The sequence below is a fragment of the Chinchilla lanigera genome, unplaced genomic scaffold (assembly GCF_000276665.1).
Source record: "Chinchilla lanigera isolate Chin_1 unplaced genomic scaffold, ChiLan1.0 scaffold00014, whole genome shotgun sequence".
Taxonomy (NCBI): domain Eukaryota; kingdom Metazoa; phylum Chordata; class Mammalia; order Rodentia; family Chinchillidae; genus Chinchilla; species Chinchilla lanigera.
Window position 1 is genome coordinate 15,982,400 of NW_004955415.1, and position 26,296 is coordinate 16,008,695.

General features: G+C 46.5%; 1 long non-coding RNA gene across 1 annotated transcript; it reads right to left on the reverse strand.

The window, feature by feature from the left end:
- Positions 1–6,864: 6,864 nt before the first annotated feature.
- LOC106148077 lies at positions 6,865–9,730 on the reverse strand. The gene is made up of 3 exons (XR_001233205.1): positions 9,667–9,730; positions 8,228–8,294; positions 6,865–6,971 (listed from the first exon to the last, which is right to left on the reverse strand). It is a non-coding gene; the product is annotated as an uncharacterized LOC106148077 (long non-coding RNA).
- Between the last annotated feature and the right edge of the window lie 16,566 nt (positions 9,731–26,296).

Sequence of the window (26,296 nt, forward strand, 5' to 3'; positions counted from 1 at the left end):
GTGGCTTCTTTGAAGCCTATATATATTCTGGCCCTAGAGAACTGTATGCCCATCCTTTACACCTGATGCACTAGTGCACCCCAGTGCTAAATACTGGCTCTCACCAATTTGCTTCCTCCCCCTGTTTGTGCACACTCTGGAAGTGTTCCTGCTGCCCACTTTGTCCTTACTGGGGGTTCCTGTTCAGGCACCAAATGTAGGGACACATTGGACTCTCGGTGTACTCTGGGAAGGAATAGCAGCAAGAATGAGGAAAAGATAGACAAGAGACAATAGCTGGGTCAAGTGGAGATCCTCTCTCTCTTAAACCTAGGAGAGGAACCACCCAAGAACAGTAGAGCATTTATTTATACCCTTGAGATGTTGATATTAATTTTAGCCTTTCTACCCAGCAATCAGTTAACAAGCAGCAATAGCTTGTTTACATGCTTCGAGGAGTTCCTGTGTTCTTGGGCTGGCTTCATCCTGCACGAGTAATTACTTTCTAGCTTCAGCCACTCCCAATAACCACTTGTAAAACAACCACTTCTTAGTATTTCCAATATTTTAAAAAAAGTTTGGTGACATGAAGAGTCCGTAGTATGTACATCTTTATGGGCATTAAACTGAGCTGAAAGTGGGTTTTATGACCATGTTGGTGCAAAGATAAATGTACTGCAGGCTGGATTCCCACACTACTCTGATTTGAAAAGAAATTAAACAGCAGATATTTTCATGGCCCCTCAAAGCATTGTGAGCCATAGGTATTGTGCCTGCTGTGCTTGTGTTGGACTGAAAGGGAAAAACTGTACAAGAGAAACGATTCTTTTTAAACCTTTGTTCTGAAAGAAAGAAGGGAAAAATATATATGTATATACAAGGATAACTGGGATAATTGTACTGCTGTCTATGGATTTATTGAACAGAACAGTTAATGCTTAAATTTATTTGACCAGTTTTGCATGCTTATATCTGGTAATCTGAACAACTAATTTGAAGACAGCAATATGCAATATAAGAACCATTGTTGAATTCCTACCATCTTGTTTAATGAAGCTCTGTATCATTTCTAATGTTTTTTTAAAATTATCTTTTATTCTCTTTAGTTGTTTAATCAATCTTGCATTCTTATATCTGATAATCTGAGCAACTTTGTTGAAGATAACAACACAAAATGCAACAATCACTGTTAATTTCCAATCATCTTGTTTTAAAATTCTGTATCATTTTTATTGTTTTTGTGCTGTTTTGTTTTTGTCTTTGTTGTTGTTATTTTGTTATTGTTTTTTCTCTTTAAAGTTAAAAAAAAACTTTGTCCTTTTGAAACTGCCTAGCCAGGGATTTAGCTCAGTGGTGCAGCACCTGCCTGGCAAGTGTGAGGTTATGAGGTTGATTCCTGGTACCAGAAAAAAAAACAAAAAACAAAAAACAAAAAAACTGCCTAGCTCTGTAACTGCCTCATGGCTTTGTAATTACTTTCTTGATCCCTATCACCATAAGAGCAAAACCAAACATACAGGATGCCTGATTGTACCATTCTACCAAGCTTCATAAAGTAATGATCATTAATCCACCCTTGTAACCGATGAACTCATCCTGCTAGCTAATCAAAACTGCCTGGCTGTTCTGTCTTACCTTTGTATCTTCTGTTTGTGCATCGTCAAAAAAAACCGTAGGCCACCAGAGATCTGGACCTGACATTCTGGGAATGATCCTGATTGGTGCCTGTTGATGTAAATAAATCTGCCTCCAAATCCTGGGTGCCATTTTGGTGTTTCTGTTGCCATTGCAGACCCTGCTAATGGTAAAAAATCTAAGTAGTAGGATGGGTGAGCAAGGCAGATGCTGGACTTTCACAGACAAGATGAGTGTCCACTGAAGACCAAGAAGCTCTGGGAAGCAGGAGGTGTCCAGTGCAAATTTAAAGGCCATCAGAGAACTCTCAGACTGCAGAAGACTGTGTCTGAATTATTCCTGCCTGGCAGTAGAGTTTTATGTTCCCATTGTTATGGGCTTCATGTGGCTCAGTGTATGGGTTTCTTTGACCAGTGGGACCTGAGCAAACAGGAGACAGATAGAAGCTAGAAATGTTTGTAGGGCTGGGCTGGGCTGTCTCTTGACTGCTTCTACTGCCACCATAAAAACTCCACCCTGTGTCATGCTGCCCCCTGAAAGTTCCCAGAATAAAAGCACCTGCAGCTTGCATCTGTGCCTAGCCAGACCCAGATGAGATCAGCAACCCCAACAGGTCCACAGACTTCTGGAATAAAGATATTTTTTGTTGTAAGCAACCAAGGTTTGAAGAATATCTGTTACATGGCATTATTACAATAGATAACAGATACAAGAATGGGGCCTGAGCATGGGTATATTTTAAAACTCCTTGATGATGAGTTATATACATGTGCCAATTCCCCACAAGAAATGTAATCATTATGTACTGCAAACATGTACTATGAAAACAAATTTTAAAAGAGTAATAAAAAAGTAAATAACTAAAATTCCTCTGCATAAATCTAAGATACAGCCCAATTTGGGAACCAGGAAACCAGAAGTTGCTGTGGTTACAAAATAACATCAGAGAAATATTAGGTTTTTCAAAAACAGTACTGGTGTTCTGTATACATCTTCTCACTATAAAACTGTATTTAAAGTTACAGTACATTTTTGTTATTGTGTTCTTTGTGTCCATAATCACATCACACATCTCACATACGATCAGATTTTTGGGTGGTGTGGGGTCCCTCATTGACAGTGTTCTGAACTTAATTTTTATCTCACTGCACAAATCAGGCTTATTCTAGAAAACATTCCTTCAAATAGATTTTATTCAGTGCTCAGATGATGGAGAATACAGGTAGAAAAAAATAGATTTGTTTGATCCAATTTTTCCCCAGGAGGTCAACAGACACAGAGTTCTTCCTGGGGTCAGAGAGCCTGGTCTTGGAGCTTTTTCAGGTGGGTTGTAGCTGACTTTACACGTCAGGATCCATCAATCTCTGAATCTTCCAGCAATAATTAGAGGTGAAATGAGCTCCTCTGGGATCCTTGTGGCTTTTCTAACCAAACAATTTGTGCTTGGTAGATAATGCAGGGCCTTTCAAAACCAAAAACTCCTTTTGCCATTGCAGTGCCTAATGTGATCACCGTTCCCTGGGGCCAAGAGGTTCATGGTGCCCTCTGCTGTCAGGGCACTGTTGGGAGCAAGGCTTTGTAGTGGCTCAGGGATCTGAGTGCCAGGTTTGGCTCTGCCTCACCAGCCAGAGGTGGGGGGAAAATGCCTGGTGGCTGTCCTGCACCCACATCTCACCTTCTTGTGCTAACAGTACTAAAGTCTGGAGAGGCCAATAGCCAAGGGACTTCACTCTTCCAGGGGCTAAGGGCAGCCTCCTGACTTAAATCAGGACCCTCACATGTCCTCTCCTGGAAATTTTAATTTATACAAGAATGAAAATAGAAGCCAGGCATGGTGGCGTGCACCTGTAATCCCAGCACTTGAGGCTAAGGTAGAAGGATCATTGCAAGTCTGAGGCCAGCTGGGCTCCACAGTGAGTTCAAGGCCAGGCTGGATTGCATAGTGAGACCTGAAAAAAAAGGAAGAAGAAGAAAAGAAATAAAAGAGAAAAAAATGAAAATAATTGAGCACAATTATCTCATTCCCTTGATGTGCTGATAAGACTAAAGACTAGCTCTCTCTTTTTATATAAATTTTCTGGAGCTTGCTCTGTCTCCTTATTGGTTTTTTTATCCTCTGAACAAATTTCTTGGAATTAAATTGGTCAAAGTCAGTTTCTGTTACAACCAAAGACTTGCAACTCATTCACTAGTTACTTAGGAACCTGAGCGATTATATGGTCAGCTTGGTCAAATGTCCATTTCACACTGTGGAAAGAAGAGGTGTAGGGCAAGGAGTGACCTGACGGAGGTCATACAGTGGGTTGGAGATGCTAAAGAGGGGAACCTGGGTGTCTGAGTTCCCAAAGAACTCACAAAGAGAAGCCCTGAAAAGTTATGTGCAGGTCTCTGACCACCCATCCACACCTCCCACAGGACCCTCTAGAATAGCTACAAATGAGGAGCAGAACCCTTGCCAACCAATTAGTGACAACCATGAACTTTGGAAATAGAAACAAACACTTGTATGATCAAGAGGCTCACAGGGCCAGGCAGGCTGGAATCAGCACTCTCTACAGCATCCCCCTCTGCATAAAATGCAATTACTCTTCTCTTGCCACACTTGAGAAGTTGCTCTGTGTCTTAGTTACCTTTCTCTCATTACTGAGACAAAATACCTGACACCCAAAATTAAGGAAAGGTTTATTTAGCTCACAGTTTGGGAGGTTTCAGTCCATAATCAGTTAGCTCCAAGGCAGCATGGCATGGCACAGAGGCAACAGGTCAACATGGCAGAAGAGAGCAGAAGCAGCAAGAGAAAAAAGGGCAAGAGTAAGCCTCTTTTCCTCCCTTGTAGTGTATGCAGACTACCCGCCCTAGGGCACGTGTAGTACTCACACTATCTCCGTGTCTTCCTCTAGCACAGGCTCCAGATGTTTGCGAAGTGAGGACCCTGGCCTCCTGATGAGTCACTTAGTTAATCTTCTAAACTTCTCAAGTTGACACAATGCATCAACCATTACACTCTGCAATTAGAAAATGCAGTCCCATGGGGGCGACAGCCCTGCAGACCCTCATTCCTGTCCTGGAGTCACTCCCCCCACCCCTGTAGGGCGTGCTCAGTGGTGGGGACAGCTGTATATAGGTTGTGTCCCCAGACCTCCCCAGACTCTGGCCCTGGGGAATCAGGGTGAGTGGCTGGGTCAGTAGGTCCCCACCTCTTTAGGACTATTTGTTCAGTGGGAATGGAAGTACAGTTAGCCCAGTGAATTGAGGGCTGGTCACTTTTTCTATAAATCTTTCTTTTTAAGGTGAAAGTGAGTTACAGTACTTCTACTTGATGAAGAGCTCACTATCAGCTGGAGGAACTGTTTGAATGGAGAAGAATTACAATCTACATTTAGTATACATAGTGCTGATGTCCTAAATGATAACTATGTCCTGCATCATAGAAAGACTACTCCGTACCAGAAAACCTTTACAGAGCCCCAGAATATCTCAGTTTTTTGCAAGGGTTATGGGTGGCTCCATAGTGGCATCCTAACTTAGGTAGAAAGGGCAACTCGCAGCAGATCTCGGGCTCAGGAACTGTTCAGTCCTTTGCCTATTCAAAGACATTTCACAATGGTTTCCAGAAACATCCCATTCTGCCCAGACAGACTTGTTCTAGTGTTGATGAAATAGAAGAATCTTGCAAAATTTTTGCAATCAAAGCTAAAAGGCCGTTTCCAAGAAACAGGAATAAGATTCTCTTGAGTGTTCACTCTGTCTCTGGATAAAGCCTCTGCTTAGCAAATGTATCTCTCCCCAGCATGGCAGTTTTCATTTACTTAAAATGTCAACCACCATTAATTGGAGTTCTAGGTGATAGCTGCCTCAGCTTCAAAGTGACTTTTCTGAAATAAAGACTTAAGCAGATGGCCAAACCAAAGGGAGTCAGTATAAAGAATTGATGCTTTAAAAAACAATAGAGGATATGGAGTAATTAGCTTACTGATTTGGGAAAGAATTCAACCACAGGCTTAAAACAGCCCAGTGAGGAGCCCGAAGCGAGATTTACCCCACACAACTTTGGCACAGGTGACAGTCTGCATCAGCACAGAGGTCTTATCTCCTTTCTTCTCTAAGCCTTGCCTCAGAGGAACAGAAATATGTGGGAGTCAAAAAACAATACCCTAACTTCACGATGAGCTGGAGAAACAGTCCCAGAACAAAGGTCTCTCTGCTCATCCACCTACTCTGGTCTCTTGATTATCTTTGATCTGCTTTCTCTCCTTAAATCCCGGGAGAGATTTTCTCTGATGTCTCTTATCAGACTGAAGGGTGTTTCTTTCCCAGAAGGATTGCCATTGTTAGGAAATCTCACTAATTAGGGAGGGTGAACCACCAGAGAAAAAACTGGAAATTACGCACCAAAGCTGCAACCTGAAGAAATTTGTCCCAGACCACTGTGTCTCCTCTGAGTTCATTCATTTGCCTGGAAAATGATTTACTGCCTACAGGCGAGCCTTTCCTTCTCCCTGTAAAGAGTGCTACAGTTTGAACCTGAGGATCCCCTAAAGCTCCTGTCCTACACACTTAGTCCCCAGCCTGGAGCTACTGGGAGCTCGTGGGACCCTTGAAGTGGCACCTAGTAGAAGGAAGTTGTATTTCTGGATGATTTTGTAGGGGATATTGGGGCCCCAACCCCTTCCCATTGCTTTTGCTTCCCGGCTGCTGTGAGGTGAAGGGTCTTCCTCCTCCATCATGTGTTTTGCCACTATGATGTTCCAAAGCCAAGGAACCTAGCAGCCATGGACTGAAACTTCCAAAACTATAAAGCTAGAATAAGCCTTTCTGCCAGACCCCTGTGGGGACAAAGAAGAGATAACTCCCCAAGCAGAGCCACTGACTGAAGCTGCCGAGACATGAGATAACAGGGAGCCAGAGCTTACAAAAGGAGATAACGAAGGAATCGCCCTACGCAGCCACACCTGCAAGACATGGATGTCACCAAGACTCCCAACTCCCCCAGACCTAGACTAAATATTTCCCACTCCTCCCTGCCATACCCCTCCCCTATCCAAATACCCCTGTACCCCCCCCCCCGCCTGATCTCCCTTGGCTCAGCTGTGCCCAGGCTGGAATGAACTTCACTTGTTGTGTCAACTTTACCTGACTCAGTGGTCTTGGTCATGCCTCCATTTACCCCAACACTCTCCTTCTTAGTAGATTGTTGCACAGTGATAGAAAAGTGACCAACACACAGAGCCCATTGGAGTCTCCACCATTTGGCCCTTCTTTGCGTTTCATATTTTCTGTGGCACCCATGCACATGTGGAACATATTCCTATGGTTCTTCTCCTGCTGATCTATCAGTTGTCAGCTTCTTTCAGCACCTGGAAAGACTCAGTCCTTTAGAGGGGGAAGGAAACAGACAGACACCCTGAAAGTGCTTATAAATCCATGTTTTAACATTATTCTCTGGGTGACAGCCCCATTTCATGCTCTGCATGGGAATCCATCTCAATACAAAGAAAAATTATCTAGAAATTTTAAAAAGCCACACTTTATTAGTCTCCATCACCCACCCCATTTTGCTGATTTTTTGCTGGTTTTCTTCCAGAACATTGTAAAGTCTTGTGGTGAAGTTATTTGTTACAATGGGAGGTGTTATGGTTAATTTTAACAGTTTCAAAAACTGTTTTGTCCTCCTATTTTTCATTCCCCATGATGACATGAACATCAAAGCAGTTCCACTGGAGGCAAGTAATTTCATATTTAAAGTTCGAAATTCACCTCACCCGAAACAGACACATTCCATCACTAGAGATGCATTCAGTATTGGGGATTTTTAGTTCCATTTTTCAAGGTACTCCTAGCAAAATTTTATTTCACCTAAAATGCAGAGAGGTGACAAAGACCCTGTCATGCTTTGTAAGTTTCCTTCCTTCATGGCCAAAATCTGCAAGGGGATGGTGGAAATAATATCTGTTTTTCTGCCATACATGCCGAAGTGGAAAATGTTATAAGAACAATACTGTGTGAGTTGCCAGGTTGAGCAACTTGGCCTGATCCTGTTGAGGAAACAGGATGATGCGTCAGATGTACAGTCCCAGAGCTGGGGACGGGGGTAGCGCAGTGATGGACTTCATGAGCAAGTACAGGACCAGACGCAGATCCTTTATCAGAATGCACGCTCCATGCCCCATGTGCAGAAGAAACAGCTTCTCCAAATCTAGCCTGGCTTTCACAATCTGCTTGGCTTCCCACTACGTTCCTCCAGGCACATTTCCCTCTCCCATCAGTGAATTCCTCTCTGGTTCACTGGTCATGAATTCTGTGGCCTGGAAGGACTTGATGAAAATCCCACTCTTGGTAAACCAAAAACTCCTGAAGGAGAAAATTTGCCATTATCCTCTTCATATCTCTAACGTCTGCATGGTTTAGTTTTACCTCTCAGCCAAAAGAACAGAGATAAAGTAGCATCTGAATAATCTGTTCCTCCCACAGTGTTTCTCAAACACCATGGAAGAAGTCCAAGTCCTCTGCATTACTTCCTACAGCATTTGCCCCCACCTGAGCTGCCCCTCAGAACACCGAGACAGCCCACAGCCTTCCATTCACCAACCTCTCCCAAGTAGTCTCCACTCACCCCCTTGATCTCTTAGTTCCTCTTCTTGCTGCTTCTTTCTCCAAAGCATCTGGTAAACCCTTGGAGGCTGGGGATGTAAGGTAGGAAAAATAATATTTTGTGTCTGTATAAACTTAGAATGAACCCTTGTAAGAAAAAGGAGATTAACAAGAGAAAAGCAGCTGTTCACTAAAATAGAGCCTTTACAAGAAGACCATCAGGGTGGGGCTAATCCAATCTGTCTGGCGTCTTGTGAGAGAAAACGTGGGTGCACAGAGAGACCCCAGAAACACAGGCAGAGGACAGGCCTGCGAGGAGACAGTGGGGAGATGCATCCACAAACCACATTCATTCCCCTCTTGAGGGAAGCCACCTCACCAGAGCCTGACCTTTGGACTTTCCAGCCTGTGCAACTGACAGAAAGCAGATTTCTGCTGTGTTAAGCCATCCATTCAGAAGCGTTTGGTTAAGGCAGTTGGAGAAGCCGACTAACACAGCCTGGTGTCGAGCTCCTGTTCTCCTACACTGTTTTTGAATGCCTGCTGGTTATGCAGATTGACAGGTTACATTTTGGTGGATCTGCACATGAACATGCCATAGTTTAATCACACCCCATCATCCCCCCAACCCCATCTTGTTTTACATGGGGGGTTCAGTGTGGATCAGGTATTTGAATTAAAGTCCTGCACCCTCCTCCGTGCTCCCCACAGTGTGGAGGAAGGGCTGCAGGCGCCCAGACAGCTGGCATTGCACTGTGGCTCCTGAAGGGACCCTGCAGAGCACAGGTGCGTCACACGCTTGCAGCCAGAATAGGTGCATTCACAGGAGTGCATTCATTAATGTGGACACATGACACACTCCGGGCAGTGGGAGCAAGTAGCTTCTGAAGCCTTCTACCCTCAGGTGTAGGTGGCAGAGTGTCTGAGGAAAAGAGGGAGAATCCGAGAAGAGTGGAGGTGGGAGAAAGAGCTGAGGGGGAGGCAGGTCCAGAAAAGCGGAAGGATGGGTGGAGTCCTGGGTCAGCAGAAGGGAAGGTGAAGAAAGACAGCCTAGGAGGGGTGGGCCCAGGGAAGCCTCCCAGCACCCCTGCAAGGGGTCAGCACCACCGAAGCCTAACTTCAAGTGCATGTGATGGGTAAGGATCTGAACTGCTAAAGAACTGGCTTTGTCATCTCTTTCCTCCCTCCTTCCTATCTTCCTTCCTTCCTTCTTTCCATCCATCCATCCATCCATCCATCCATCCATCCATCCATCCTTCCATCCATCCAGGGTGCCACTGTGTGTGGCTGTCAGATTCTCCTGCTTGCCTCGTGGTTAGCACCTTCAAAGCACTGATCGTGCAAAGCATTATCAAGAGACACGGGGGCCACCTCCCTCCGTGAGGCAGGAGGGAAATCTACCCCCGAGAGAGTGCAGAGTTTAGGTAGATACCAGAGAACATGCCACGTCCCCAGACTTACCGAGGGGAGGCACTGTGACCCTACTTGTCCGCTGCTGTTCATTTTGCTTCCCTGTAGATACAGCGACTAACTGGACTCTCCTTGCTTTGGGCTTGTTCCAGACTCATCGTCCTTCTCCCTTTCAGCTCCTCCCTCTGACCTGCCATGGACCCCAGGCTTTCATCAGACTGACCAGGGAGAGAGGTCTCTTGGCCTTCACTACCACCATAGCCGCAGGACAGACACTCCCTCTGGGTGGGGTGTGGGGAGAGAAGGAAGCAGCACAACTTCCCCCAGGGCCTAGAACTAAACTGGAGGCCTCTGCAAGCTCAGAGACAAGGTGCTTACCTTTTACAGATGGGCTAGGGCAGAGAATGTGAAACTCAGAGCTACAAAAGCCATGAGACACCCAGGGACCCAGCGCTCTCCTTCGACCCTGTGGACATGAAGCCTGAAGACAGTGAAGGGAGCGTCCAGTTCCATGAAAAGCCCATGAACAACAGAGCTGAGACTTCCAGTTTGAGCCATGGTTTCTGTCTAAAGCACCAGGCCTCTCCGTTCTGGCCCTGATATAATCCCTGAGTCAGCTGATGTCTTTTTCTTCCCGCTTACTGACCTCACATTTGCTAGTTCACTGAAGAGAGTTTGCCGGACCGAGAACTCTCTCATCTCTTTCTCCCAGCACAAAGAGGCACCATGGTGGCTCCAGATGGGGTCACCTTGGCTTAGCAGGGCAGAGTTTCCCAGAATTGTCCTGTCCATGCAGCTCCAAGTGAGCGGGGCCACAGAAGATGCCTGGGGGAGATGTGGAGGACGGAGGGGAGGGGGCAGCGCCTCCTCTGCGCCTTGGAAGGCTGACCCGGGCTGAGGCCGCTAGCTGCTGGAGGCCTCTCCGACTCCGAGGCCAGCTGCCTGTGCAGCTCTCTGACAAGGGGTATCTGTTCTAGTCCATTTTCTGTTGCTAATGACACAGTACCACACCCTGCCACAAAAAAGACATGTTCGTTTGGTCTAGTGGTCTTGGTCCAAGGTCTAAGGGCTGCGTCTGGTGTTAGCTGTGGGCTGGTGGGTTACTGAGGGTGCTACAGGGCAGAAGGCAGTGAACACGAGAAAACTTGACCAAGCTGGCTTCCATAGCTGACCCACTCTCAAGCCATTAACCTATTAATCCACTAGTTGCATGAAGGGATGAACCTATTCATGAAGGCAGAGCACTAATCACCTCTAAAAGGCCCCACTGGGGCCAATCTAGGCATTTCATAACAGGATTTAGATTTCAACATGAGTTTCAGAGGGCACAGACCCATCCAAACTGCAGTAGCATCGAGGGTGGGGGACAGGGGCAGAGGAGAGTGGGGTGCTGGCTGGGCGACTCTCTTCCTGGAGGCCCTAGAAGAAAATCTGCTTTTTTGCCTTTTCCAGCCCCTATTGCTGTTTTCTTTTCTTGCCCTTTGACTCCATTATTGAAGCATGTCACCTAGTCTCCGATTCCCCTGTCCGTGCTCCTGCTCTGACTCTTGCCTTCCTCTTTCATTACAGAGACTACTGAGCTGCACAGGGCCCACCCGGCTGATCCGCCATCACTGCCCCACCTGCAGATTCCTAACTTCATCCCAGCTGCAGTGTTCCCTTTGCCCAGTAAGGTAGGGTGTTCACAGGCCCTGGAGATGAGGAAACAGATATCTTTGGACATTGCTGTCTCCCATACTGATTTAAACTCGATGATAATGACTCATCCAAGGATGTACACCTACCTACTCCTCCAGCCACAGCTGGAGCATGGGCTACACAGGCACAGGAAGTATTCCTCTGGGTTGGAGCAAGATGCCAGCCTTGGAGCTACGCACATACACAGGCCATCATGGGGACAGTAACATGGTCTGTCCTTGTTGTAGCGGCCCTGAGCCCTCTGCTTGTTCTTAAGAACAAAAGTTTTTCTCTCTGGAAAAGGTGTCTGCACTAGGTAGTGTCCTGATATCCCGCTCCAGCTGACAATGGCTACCAATAACGCTGAGGCTGTCTCAGAAAGGAAAGGCTTGTGCATTGTACTGGTATTTCCTATGGACAATGCTTAAAAAGTTCAAACGGTGTAAGTGGCAAGTAGTAACTTAAAGTAAAACGTAAAGTTGGGAGGAAGTGTTCTAAGACTCATAAACTAACCCCTCATCTAGCACAACAGAGAGCTAGCTGATGCTGATTGAGACTATTAGATCATAACATTGCTGCCTCACATGTTGTATTAAAAATGCAGACGTGTTTTTCTGGTTAGGAAAAGAGATGGGAAAAGCTAAAAGTAGGTATTTCTGGGGAGAACTTGGAGGCAGGAGGCTGTGTTTTCTGTTACAAGCATTTCAGGATATTTTCATTTAAAGCCAGACCCCTTAAAAAGCATAAAATACAGATCTATTCTTAGTATAGAATTGTGGAGATATGATGACTGGAGATTAGATAGATCGTTTAAGAGCTTCCCTGGTGTAATTTCCAGTTGTTTGCAAAAAAGAAAGGAAAGAAAAAAAAAAAAAAAAGAAAAGAACCTAACCTTTTACAATAATACCCAGAGGCTGAATCATATGCGGATGAGTGTCCAAGTCTCTATTTCCTCTGCAATCCAAACACAGCACAAGTAAGCAATTAAGTCCAGTTTTAAATGCAGGCAGAAGTTCTCTCACTCTATTATGCTTTCAGCAGCAGCTGAATCACTTCCATATAGACAATCAGCTGGACAAGACAGGTTAATCTTTCTGTCTTATCTATGGCTATATGTATTCCCAAAGAGTCTGCAAACACCAGGCAAATACACATTTACATCCTGGCGGGGAGAATTAAGCTATCACAGGCCCTGAGAGATGCTCAGGTCTGGCGTTCTGGCAGGGCTGAGAAGCCCCCTACAGGACAAAGGCTTATTGCCTGGGACAAGGCAGAAGCCTCTCTATGATTGGGTGAGCTGAGAAACTGCATGCCCCTGAATACCCTCCTATGAAAAGTGTGCCTACTTCACCCCACTGAGGCCATTAGTTCCCCACATGCAATTCCCAACCCCACTCATTGTTCTAAGTTGGAGTCCAGGCTCCAGAAAGACCCAAGTAAAATACCAGCAAATTAACCTGGAAGGACTAACTTGTAATAAGTCACTAACTCACTGAGGTACATCCATTCGCCTCTCACAGAGAGCTGGGTCCAGGAAACAGGACTGCAGAAGGTGGGTTTTCCAAGAGGGGTCTGGAGTGCTATTAACTGGTGCAGGAGTGCATGGGGTCATCAGGGAGGGGGTTAGTAGCAGGAGGCTGTGGGAGATGGTGGCTGACCAGGAAGCAAAGACAAAGGAAAGAATGTTGAGAACAGACAGTCCAGGATAGCAGTGCCCTACACCACACGGACCACAATGTGAATGGCAGCCCTGGAGCTTGGCAGCAGGGTGCCCAGAGGGTGCAAGTGGATGCCAGCCTTGCGGGGGTCACTGGAGAAATGGGAGAGTCGGGTGAGCTGAAGACTGGAAACCACTTGGGTAGGTTACAGTAGGTGCAAGGGAAGCCTCAGTGATGCACTGTGGTTTCCTGAGGTGTTCAGTTCAAATGGTCTGACGTTCGTAGTGTGATCAAAAAATGTGGTGAGGCCAGGCATGGTGGCACACGCCTGTAACCCCAGCAAGTGAGGCTGAGGCAGGAGGACAGCTGTGAGTTCGAGGCCAGCCTGGGCTACAAAGTGAGTTCAAGGCCAGTCTGAACTGCATAGTTAAACCCTGTCTCAAAAAGACAAAAAAAAAAAAAGGTAAATTTAAAACCATTTTTTATTACAAAGTGAGTTCAAGGCCAGTCTGAACTGCATAGTTAAACCCTGTCTCAAAAAGACAAAAAAAAAAAAAAAAGGTAAATTTAAAACCATTTTTTATTACAGTAAAAGACACATTGCTATTAATACCCCTCAAAATACCCAATCATTCCTGCCACTGTTTTTCTTTTTCTTTTTCTTTTGATCCTCTTGCCTCAGCCTCCTGACAGCTGGGATTACAGGTGTGTGCCACAATTTGCCACTTTCAGAAGCAGCTCTGGAAGCCCCTTTTGTAGGAATCTTTAGTTGTATTGTCTTGGCTCCCTTGGGTTCTTGAATTGATTCAAAACATTCACCCTTCACAGTCACTTTGACTTTGAGAAGATCCAGAAGTCACACAGTGCCAGGTGGGATGAATAAGGTGGGTGAGGACAAATCTTGATGTTTTGATTTGACAGAAACTGCTATAAACATTTTAAATCAACTCAGGACACCAAGCAGCCACAAAAAGACACTGACAAAAGAGGACTTCCATAACTGCCTCACAAAAGGAAAGAGAGATGAAGTAAGTATTTCAAGGAGAATTAATGGCAATGTGTCTTTTCTATAATTTTTAAAAACTTAAATATTCACAATATATTTTGGTCATACCTCATCCAAGTCAGCCAAAGGTGAAAATGTGAACAGTATATCCCAAACTGGCCATCATAAGATGAACTGAGAAAGACATATGGCTGTTAATTGAATCAGAAGTGTTAAAGAGAGCTTTCCCCCACAACTTCCAATAAGATGGGAAGAAATGTCAACTGTATCTATACCATTATCCATTTGGAAGATGTCAAAAGCTCTCACAAGCCTGTACCATGCTCTTGGACTTGCCAGCATAGAGATCTGTGAGAAATAAACTTCTATTCTTTGTAAGTTACTCCATCTCTGGTATTTTGTTATAGTAACAGAAAACAGACTAAGACATATATCATATCTCATTGGATCCTAACCAGACTGTGAAGTAGGTCTTTATGCTTGTTTTATAAATGAACAATCTGAGGCTTTGAGTCATTTCCCAAAAATCACACAGCTAGGGAAGGAGAGAGAAGGAACTGAGCCTTAGTCTCCCCATTCACGTCTCCTCCCATCGAGAGCCTGGATGAGGGAAGACACCATCAGCGACAGCCTCCATGCAGTGTGACTGGTGGAGAGTGGACTTAGGGTCACGTCGCTCTTCACACTGCCTGTGGGAAGAGGCAAAGACACACTAGTGAGAAAACAAATTAGGGGATCTTTTTGTTTGTTTCAGTAAGCTTTAGAAAGCTCATGGATTCCCTAGTCTATAGAATCAAATCAAAATTCTCACAAGTACAGGAAAAAAAATCTAAGCAGGGTTGGTGCAGCAAATATTTAACAATTGGCTCTGGGGAAAAAAAGAAGGAGAAATTACTATAGCTGCATACTTACAACATGGGCTTGTAAGATGCACTAACAGGGAGCATTTGCCGGCTTCCGCCATGTCAGTGCTTCCGCCATGGCCAAGCTCACCCTGCCAGCTTCACAACTTGAACACAAAGTTGGGAAGAGAGGCGCAGAGCTGGCCCTTTCCACCTGGCAGGGGTGAGACCAGCTCTGCTTGCCCCTTTGGCTGACAACCTTCTCAAGTCGGGCTGGGGGAAGAGGAAGAACTGAGTCTCTGCCCTCTAACCTGAACTGGAGCATTGAGCCTCCATTCAGTAGCTGTGTTTTCCTGTGTGGTGCACATTTAGGATGAAAGTCCTGGGGAGCGTGGTTCTTGCCTCCTGTATACAGGAGTGTCCACAGTCAGGTTCCTGATGCACCCGGCCCTGTAAGGTGAGGGGGAGGCAGTGTAACCAGCGTCTTAGTGATGAGCATGCCAAAGCTTTGTTTATCTGCCCACGGTCACACCGGGTAAGGGGAGAGCGAGACCTGGACCCACACCCCTCTCCCAGTCCAGGTACTTCCGTGCAAACCCATTGGTCCTCATGGGCGCTGGCACAGGGCAAGGTCACAGCTGGTTCCCACATGTCTCAGGGCTCTGCTGAATCCAAACACTCCTCTTCTGCATGGCCTCTTTAACCCACACTCAACAGAGAGCTCTGCAGCCTTTGAAATTGCTTTGGCCCCTACTCTTTTTATTTTGTTTCATTTTTGTCTTTTGAGTCAGGGTCTCACTATGTAGTCGAGGCTGGCCTTGAGCTCACAGCAATCCTTCTGCCTCAGCCTCCTGAGAGTTGGGATTACAGGTGAGGGCCACAACACCCAACTCGGGCTCCCTATTCTTGCCATACTCTATTATAAAAGGTGATTTTCCTTTTCACATAGGTCAAGTTCTGTTCCTGTCCACAGCATATTTTCAGGAGAAAGAATGCAATAATTCCACAGCTGCAGCTCTGCTGTGTAAATGCAGGGAAGGCTGAACAAAAATTGGCTTGAGAACCATCGAAGCTGATTATTTTCTTCCACATGATTTACTTAAAATTGAGATTAAACTATCCCCGTGTGGCCAGCAGGGACTTCTGGAAAAATACCTGAGTTTCCATTAAAGCAGGTTCACGGAGCCAAAGGAAAATTATACACTTCATTGTATCTTGAAAATAAGAACTGCAAATATTAAAAAAGTGAAGAAGCACATTTAATAATCATAGCGTGAGGCTCAAATAAATTAGTATATCTACATAGTCACATCATGTACTTATAAAAAGAACAAATTATTAGAGCAGCATTTAAGGAAATATAAACTCTGAGGTATAATTAGCAAGTTTTATCTGCAATCTCTACCTGTTTTTAATTATCTCTAATCATCCTGGCCTTTTCTGAGTTCTCAGAGGAACAGGATATTCAAATTTATCTCAAACAAAACAAAAACTATTGGAGGACATAAACCCCATACAAATGCTTTGGGGCTACAGAATATCAGATGCCATTTTAGTTGAATTCTTCTCTGTGATCTTCTCCTTAGGGTTTTGGTTTGTAATCCACCTAGCATTCTGGGAGGCTGAGGCAGGAGGATCACAAGTTAGAACCCAGACTGGGCTATTTAGCAGTTTAGCAAGACCCTGTCTCAAAACTAATAAAAACAAGAAGAGCTGGGGATATAGGTCAATATAGAGGCTCTAAGTTCAATCCTCATACAGCACACACACACACACATACACACACACACATACACACACAGGCCATTTGTAATATAATTATACAGAGAGTATTACATTGCTCTCTAAGACATAAGCAGAAATCCCTTACTGATTGCTAGAGGTCATGGACTCCTTCCAGGGAGCCAAGGTCTTGCTTAGGAAATGTCTCTGGTCCCATCTCGGGGAATCACCCCTCAGCACACGCAGCAGCTCCCCATTATTTATATATTTTTGGCTTAGCCTTTGACACGGACTTGTTTTAAGGAATGGACCTGGAGCAAATCACCCCAACCCTATTCTAGAGTGTACTGTAAACTTCTTTCATTTACCGCAAGGGAAAGAAATCAACCCAGGAGGTTTGCAGAATCTCAAAAGAAAGAAAAAAAAAATTTAAAATACCATTGTCAGAAGAAAGGTGCCGCGAAATTAGCGATGAACTGAGCTAAGCTCTACGCAGCAGCTGTGACTCTGATGACACAGCGCCTGCTGCTGAAACCTTCCGAGGTGCTGGGCTGGAACACAGCCAAGGTAGCAGGTCCTGCTCCTGTCTCCAGCCAAGACACATCCGAAGTCAGGGGCCCTTGGGGGCTTCATGTTTCCTGAACACTTTGCCTCGCCATCCTTGAAACTGAATATATTACAAAAATTAAACATTTCCTGTCTCAGCTGCACCCAAAAAAAGGGGGAATAAGCAAAAAGGAAAAGCAATTTCAACTGTTGGAGGTCCGTTGGTTTTGCAGATGTGAGGGGAGGCAGAATTGTTAGGGTAAATACACTTTCCTGCCTCCTAAACAGAAACGAAGAGGCCCAAGCGTCCTCCATTCAGAGAGCAACGGTGCCTCCTTTAAGGCTGGCTGTGCCTAGGTGGAGCCTGGACCCCTCTGCTGCCACCCTGAGGAGCTCCAGGCACCCAACTGCCCATACTGCAGTGGCCCGGGCCCAAGAGAAGCCAGGTGCTCCCCCACCTGCTCCAGCCCAGGCCCAAACCTGCCCCTCCTGTCCACCAGTTTCTGAGAACCCTGGTCCCGTGACAGAACTTTGGGCACAGGGAGGAACACAGAGCTGTCCTCTGCCACCAGGTCCCACTACCGCCCCTCCCAGTAGCTGGCAGGAGACGCAGCCTGCCCCTCTGCCAGCACACACAGAGCTGCAGGACAAGCGCAGCTCCTTATAGGCACAGCCAGATGGGGTGGGGGTCTACCTCAGCAGCAGAGTGCCTGACTGGCACACACAGGTCCTGGGGTTCCACCCCTACCCTGCACACCCCGACTCCCTCAGCCTTTATTTTTCCCTAGGCGGACATGTGTGCTCCTGTGAACGAAGCGATCCCAGTGTCAAGGCCCTGTCATTGGTACTACTGCGCTGATGCACAGCTGCCTTTGAAGTCTGGTGTTTTTGGACTCATCTTGTGGATGAAGAAGCTGAGGCCCGAGCCAGGACGGCCCAGCTCACCGAAAGTCGCAGCACACGCCATCCCCAAAGCTGAGCCCCTGCCCCACACGGGCCCTCCCCTGCACCTGGCCCTGTCTCTCTTGTGCCCAGTGTCAACTCCTGTATAGGCCAGGATGTTTTCGATGATGACTTCAGTGGCCTGAGACTGTGGCTGGGGCTTTAACTGCAAAAGTACTCAAAGGGCAGGTGGGAGCTGAGTCTGGAGGTCTTCCGTCCTCCCGCAGCCATTGCTTAGCGAGAGAAGAGGACTTGGAGGTGGGGGAGGGAGGAAGCATCCCCAGCTGACTTCGGCCCCTCTCAGGGCCTGGCACAACAGAGCTATGACAATGGTCCTTTCCTGACCTTTCAAGCCTGGCCTTTCAGACAGTGAGGCGGACATCACACCCAACTGCAGTTGGGAGAGGAAAGCTTCAGGAAGTCAAACAACCAACTCACCAAGTTGAACCACCAGGATTTGCAGCCTTGTCTGCCTTCACAAACCGCCTTCCACTGTGCTACCTTCTCCTCCCGCTTCAGGGGCCTGGGGGAAACAAGGGCCCTGCATTAGGGCAACAGAGCCAACAGGAGGTAGATGGGCAGAAAGGACGAGATGTGTACCACGCGACGTGGCTCATGAGGTTATGGAGGTCACCGAGCTCCACGGCCTGCCAGCAGCAAGCTTGAGAGCAGGAAAGCTGGCGGTGGAATTCGGTCCAAGTGCAAAGGTCTGGAAATCAGGGGACTGAGGGTGTAAGTCCTAGAATCCAAAGGCCAAAGAGTCAAATTGTGCGGGCAGGAGACGATGGGCATACAAGGCCAAGCCAGACAGCAAGGGCACTTCCTCCACCCTTCAGTTCTGAGGCCCACGATGCACAATACCCAGCACATTGCTGAAGCCCTTGGGCTTTACTAACACTGCCACTGAAATGCGAGCCTCACAGGAAACACCCTCGCAGACACACTCAGAAAATGATGCACCAGTTCCCCGGGCACCCCTTAGCCCAGTCACGTTAACACCATAAAATGACCCATTTCAGGCCCCCGCCCAGGGCCCTTGGCCCTTCCCACCACTCAGCTCAGGTGGCCACAGCTTTGAAGGGGGAGCGGAGAAGGCTGTGTGTTCAAACCTCTGACACAGGGTGTGTGAAGTCTGCGCTGCATGGAACGGTACCAAGGATTCCTACCATCCCATAATTATTCTCTATCACGACTCCCTCTCAAGACACAGACAGCTTCTGTCTGCCGCGTTGGCCCTTGGCTGGAACACAGAGCCAACCATCTGTTGGGCAGCATGCCTGAGCCTCGTCTGCCTTTGGCAGCCTGTGTTTATCTCCAGTGGGTCTTTCCGACACGGGGTGGGCTGTGCTGGAGGCCAGAGAGGCGAGTGGAGAACAGAATTGGGCTGTGCTTCTGTGCTTGATTTCCCCAGAGGCCCTTACAGAGCTCTCAAACTCTGCCAGGTGCTGGCTGCACAAGCACCTCCCTTTTCACACTAGGTCCACCAACGTCAGATAAAGGCAGGAAAGACTGGGGCCTGCGGAGAAGAGTCTCTGGGAGCTGATAGGGAGGAGGACAGACTGCCTCCTGTGGCCTGTGATGGTGCGTATGTGTCACTGTGTCTTCGTTACTCTCTTTGTCTCTGGGTCAAAGTACCTGACACCCACAACTTAGGGAGCAGAGGTTTATTCTGGCTCACAGCTTGTAGAGGTTTCAGCCCCCTGTTGTCAGCTGCTCCGAGGCCGGGGGCCTGGTGCAGAGGCTCAGAGGAGAAGCTGCTCTTGGTGCCCACAGCGTGGTGGAGGGAGCAGCCGGGATGAACCCTTGGGCTCCGTCCGCAGCAACCCACCTCTTCTGTCTGAGCTCCACCTCCTGAGAGCAAGTCGGCTGTAAATCTCGAACAGCAGTCGCCTCCCAAAGCCCAGCCTGTGCGTGTGTGAGGCACCTAAACCTCAACACACAGACTAGGGAGCAGAGCAGGGCCTGATGGTTGTCCCACTCGCTGGGGCAAAGAGGAGACACCTCTCGTGGAAGGTCAGAAGAACCAAGGATGAGAAGCAACCCCAGCAGATTCCTCTCCTCTCATGGCACTCGCCCGGCTGAGCATGTGTACAGCAATCCACGGGGCTGGAGAAAAGAGCCCGTGCTTGGAGAGACAGCTGCCGCCCGGACGTCCCTGCAGTGTTGCGGACAGGACCTCCAACATGGTCCTCTCTCTGGACCTTACCAGGCATCCTCGGGGGGCCTCACCCTCCATGGGGAAAATCCAGGGAAGTGTACGGCGAGTCCTTGGCGCTCACAGTGCCGAGAGATTCACAGTGGCCACGCTCCGCAGGGTGCGCCTGATTCAGCACCAAGGCCTCAGAGCCGCCGTCTACCACAACTCCTCCCCACCAGGTCTCATCCTCCAAGCGGTTGCTGACAGGCTGCCAAAGGAGACAGCCTATGCCTTCCAGCACCCGCCACTCTGAACACAGTGGACGAGCAATGGCCAAAAGGCAGGGCCCAAGGCGAGGAGAATGGAAGGGAGCTCATGACCACATCTGAAGGTGACACCAGGAAGTTGAGCCCAGGAAACCTGGGACCAATGGGAAAAATCTCCCATACCCGATGCTGGGGGATTAAAACACAGAGCCGGCTATTGAGCCTCAGCATCCCTTCCCAAACCACACCTCTGTGACCATGTGCAGCCCCAGGGGTGGGCCTGTGTTTTTCCTAGAAGTGTAGAATTTAAGCACGATTTATTCCACGCTTTTCTCTTCCTCAGGCCTTGCTGTGTGTATTGAGTTTAGTAATTACTAACCAGGCATGGTGACACACACCTGTAATCCCAGCAATCTGGGTGGTAGAGGTAGGAGGATTTCAAGTCTGAGTCCACCCTGGTAGTTCAGTGATTTAGCAAGACCCTGCCTCAAATATAAAAAAGGGTTGGGGATGTAAAGTATTTGAAGGCTCTCGGTTCAATTCCAAGGATAGGGCCAGGCATGGTAGTGCATGCCTGTGATCCCAGCACATAGGAGGCTGAGGCAGGAGGATCTCTGTGAGTTTGAGGCCAGCCTGGGCTACAAAGTGAGTTCAGGGCCAGGCTGAACTACATAGTAAGACCCTGTCTCAAAAAAAAAAAAAAATCCCCAGGACAGCTAAAAAGAAGGAGGAGGAAGCGCAAGGTCGTGAGTTCGGTTCCCGGTACCGGAGAAAAACCAAAAAAAAAAAAAAAAAAAAAAAAAAAAAGAAGGAGGAGGAACAGGATGAGGGGAAAATGTTAATGGTTTTTCCTTACAAGGGGTAGAATTTTAATTTTTAAATTCTGAGTTCCTTAAGGTAAAAAGTCAGTGGTACCATCTTGGACTGAAAGTCACATTCACACCAGGAAAAAGCCTCGCTCCTGGGAATCCTCCTGAAGACTGCGCCTTGATAGCACGCAGTCGGATAAGTGGCTCCTTTGAAGACGGCAGAATCTGAACCTGAACTTTGCCCACAGCACTAACAGTAACTGACAGGGAGCAGCCAGTGCCTGGGACATAATGTTCACTCCCACTGGACAGCATCTCTTTTATTTTTTTTTTTTATTTTACCTTATTTTACTTTTTGTCTTTTTGAGACAAGGTCTCACTATGCAGTTCAGGCTGGCCTTGAGCTCACTATGTAGCCCAGGCTGGCCTCAAACTCATGATGATCCCCCTGCCTCAGCCTCCCAGGTGCTGGGATTACGGGCACATGCCACCACACCCGGCTCTCGATTTCCTTATTTTCACCTCCTGTTCTTTTTCTGTTTTAGGGTCCCCTCCAGGACACCACATTCCATTTAGCCTCCACCTCCCCTCAGGCTCTCTTGGCTGTGACAGTTTCTCAGATGTCCCTTGTTTTTAATGATCTTGATAGCTTTAAAGTGTCTGGGTCAAACGTGGCATGAAATATTCTGCCATGAAATTTTGCCTAATTTTTTTTTGCGATTTGACAAGGATTATGAATTTTGGGGAGGGAAATACAGAAGTAAAGGGCCATTGTGGGAACACACGAACTATATCACCTTTCACCATCGATGTTGGCCTTGGTCGTCATGAGACGGAGGACATGCTCATCAGATTTCTGCACTGCAGATGCCCCTTCCTGGGGCCCTTCCCACACTGTGATCTCTCAGCGCAGCCCACACTGAGTAGTGAGAATTTATGCTCCCCTTTGAGGGCAGAGCCACTACTTAAATTATTTTGTTTCTACATGGGATAGTTGCCTCATGCCCCCTAGTAATTAATCTCTTCAGTAGTATGAACCCATGTAAATTTTATATTTAGGGTTATAATCAAGTACTACTTTGCTTATTGTATTGCTCTAATTATGCTGGTTTTGACTCAGAGCTCTTTCAATTGGTCACGGTGTCCTCTGATATATTCCCATCAAAGCTTTTCCTTTTCTTTTTTTTCTTCCCCCAAAAGCTTCCTTACTTTTAGGAAGTGCTTCCGGCCCATCTTGTATATTTCCTGTTCTCCTCCTAGACTCAGCCATTTGTCCCAAGAGCTGTTTCCTTTTCCTGAGAGTAGCACCAGGAACGAAGATCCAGGCACTAGGTGGACTACTGGGGTGCCGTTTCTAACAGGGGGTGTGTGTATGCGTGCGTGTGTGAGTGTGTGCATGTGTGTGTGTGTGCGTGTTTGTGTGTGTGTTGGCCTGTACGGATGCACGTATCGGTAAATGGTTCTGTAGGGAACACTCTTGTACCTGTATTAAGAGAAACATGAATTCACACTGGTGTCTCCGACTCGGATCCATTATGAACTGCATGGATACTTCTAGCTTCTTGATGCCTCTGCTTATCTATAAAGTTTCTCTCAGAAATGAGAGCTCTGCCCCCTACCATTTGCCACCCATTTGCTCCATTGCTCAGCTGCAATGCAGATGAGGCACAGCATCAGAACTGCTGACTTGTAACTCACAGGAAACAACTTTCTCAACCACTGGGTATTTCCCAGGCACAGTTCTCTTTAATTGTAGTATCACAGCTTCCAAAGATGATTGGGTCAACATCTTTCTCCACCATCCACTTCAGTAGAGTTGGACATTGTAATTTTTAACCAATAGGTAAACAACTGAATGATGTATCAATAATAAAGGAACTTCATATATGAGTATACATAAAGTAAAATGAGTATACATAAAATACAGATTTCGTTTGCTTAGAAAAAATAAATTGTAGAAAAAGATAAAAGAGTAAAGTTTTATACTGAAGAAAAAATAGAAATAGAGCTTTTGCAAATGGGAAGGGAATCAAGAGCTGGAGGGAGAGGGAGGGAAAGGAATAAAAAAGAATTAAGATGTGTTATGTTCCAGCACTCAGGAGGCTGAGGCAGGAGGATTGCAGTGAGTTTGAGGCCAACCTGGGCTACCTAATGAGTTCAAGGCCAACCTGGATTACACAGCAAGACCATGTCTCAAAAAAAAAAAAAAAAAAAAAAGATGTGCTGTGAACATGTACAAACTCCACATGACAAATACAATCATTATGCATTGTAAACATATACTAATATAAAAGACATAAAAGATCTGGTATAAATGGCTATCAATGAACTCTGTAAACTGAACATAATGGCAAATCCCAGTGATTTGGGAGTCTGAGCCAGGAGGATAGCAAGTTTGAGGCCAGCCTGGGCAATTTAGCAATACCTTATCTCAAAATAAAACAAAAGCAGGGCTGGGGATGTAGCTCAGAGGTAGAATGTGCTGAGTTCTGTCCTCAGTACCTGGGTAAGTAAACTTTCCATTTCCTAGCTTTTGGATATACTTTTATCAGTTCATGTAATCTGGCAACTATAATTCACCATGGGTCCTGATACTTAAGAAATTTTTCTGTTTTGTGGCCACTGTGTTTGTTTTGTTGTTGTTGTTCGTGTTGTCTTTTTGAGACAGGATCTCACAATGCAGTTCAGGCTGGCCTTGAACTCACTATGTAGCCCAGGCTGGCCTCGAACTCAAGCAATCCTCCTGCCTCAGCCTCCTGAGTGCTGGGATTACAGAAGTGTGCCACCATACCCAGCTGTTTCTGGCTTTGGCCACTATTTTTTAATCTGAGCATTATTTTTCTCCTGGGAAGTAAAACTTTAGGCATTTGAACCACACTGAGACTTGACAAGCTCCTGGAGGAGACCATGCTAATTTCCTCTCTGTGTGCATTACTTTTTAAAATCTGCACATTACACTAAAACTTTCCTATCTTGCCACCTATTTCTATACCTGTATCATCCGTACTTACACAGATCCACTGAAGCCCAAACTGGAGCTTTCGTCAATGCTGAAATAAAATTATATTTAGAGTTTCGTGCATTTTACAGCAACAAGAAGGTCCAACTTCAGGAATTTTTAAGCTCCTAGCAGTTTAAAGAAAAACATTGATGAAATAAACTTATTTTTAAAAAAATCATCCCTCTGTTTCTCAAAGGCAGAAAATTCAAGGTAACATAAAAATATTTTTGAAAATAAGTCTCACACTTCTAAAGTGTGGTTCAGGCAGCACAGGCAGGTTGACAGCCTCCTCCACCATTTACAAAGGGGTTTCCGAGGCAGTTTTAATGAGGTGGCAACTCGGCAGACAATGTAAAACTCAAAACCTCTGAGGAGCTGTTAGGCACAAACATGCCAAACACATAAAGCAGCATCTGGCAGTTTCCCTCCGGAGGCCTCCTGTGCCAGCATTTCACTTAGATAAGAAAAAAGTCTTTTTTTTCAGCAATCTTCTTAAATGCTTTAATTTGATACTATCTGAAAGTGATACTTAAGTCGTGGTAAATCACATTTAATTGCAGCAGTCTGCTCTCTATTATTTTACTATGGCTTCTATTTCTCTCTAAGCTCTCAAAGACCCCAAGGAAAATAGAATATTTCTTAATTCAAGTGCTTTTATTCTAAGTGAGGCTTCTCCCATCTAGGTTAATTATTTTGACATGCACTAAAGCAGTAGCCATCATATTAAAAGGTCAGGGAAAGCTACAACTCACAGTCAAGTTCTAAGAACTTGGGCTGTGTGTTTCTGTAGCACCTGCTCAAAGTAGCTTGCTGGAGAGTCTAACTCTGAGCCCCTGGTTTCACATCTCACGATGTTTGAGTGATGGATGAGCTCAGGGAATAGCTGTTACCATGAGGATCCGGGGTATGGGCTGGGGCTCGAGTAGAGACAGCTCCAGAGGGCGGAAGGAAAGAAGGACAGACAGCCAGGATAACAAGCTGCGTGTCGGACTACAGAGGCTGCTGCTCACTGAGGGATTTAGGAGCTGCATCCCCTTCCCCAGTCATTACCCATCTTTCTCCTGGCAACTCCAGGATGCAGGGAGAGAGGGGGTCCTGGGGTTCAGGAACTCAGCAGAGTCGCTCAGGCTTCACTGCTAGTTGAGACTGAAAGCTGGGTCTCCCCAGCCATGACGGAGCTTGCCTTGGGGGTGCAGAGAAGGGACTGAAGTTGCAACGATGGACAGAGGTGAGAGTGAAAGCTAATAATGCAGAATAGACACTCCAGAAATGATGAGCAATCAGCAAATGAATTTATGCCGCGACCCACATGGCCAGCAGCATCCTGAGGGGGTGACCAGAGATTAAGAAAAAACTATCCACACACACTAAAAGAAAAGCGGGGACCAAGGATATAGCTCAGCGGCACAGCACCTGTCTGGTAAGTGTGAATTCGATTCCTGGTGCCAAGTAATAATAATATTAATAATAATATTAATAATAATAATAAAATATAAAATAAAATAAAAAATAAAAGGAAAGCTGGAACCAGATGGGACCTGACCTCTCTGGTGGAGAGACAGCAAGAACCCAGCATGTCTGCTTCCTTATCTGTACACTGTAAGAAGGGGGAAAGTGTGCAACAGGGCCAAAAGTGCAAGGTCTCAGTGTTTTGCTGAGAACACTGAAAGGGAAACATTCTCCGAGCTCCCTGTGCTGTAGTTAACAGGGAAGAACACCAAAGCCAGACACCCGCTGGACTGGCCTTGCTCTAGTCCCAACAACTTGTTTATGTGCCTTCCCTCTGGAGCTCCATGTTCTTGGGGCTGGCCTTTCTCTGGCCCCCGAATGTGCGGTTGATCTCTGACTCAGCCACTCCCCACAAGTTTATTTATAATAACTGATGCTTCCATTCCCCCTTGATAATCAAAGTGTTCTTCGGATTGGAAGGGATTTTCAGTTACCTGGATCAACTTCCTTGCCTTGCAACACTGGCACAGGGTAACTGAGACCCTCCTTGGTCACCAAGCCCTCCTGGGTCACTGAGCCCCTCCTCAATCATGTTCAGGGACAGGAGGGTCATTCACAGATGGCTG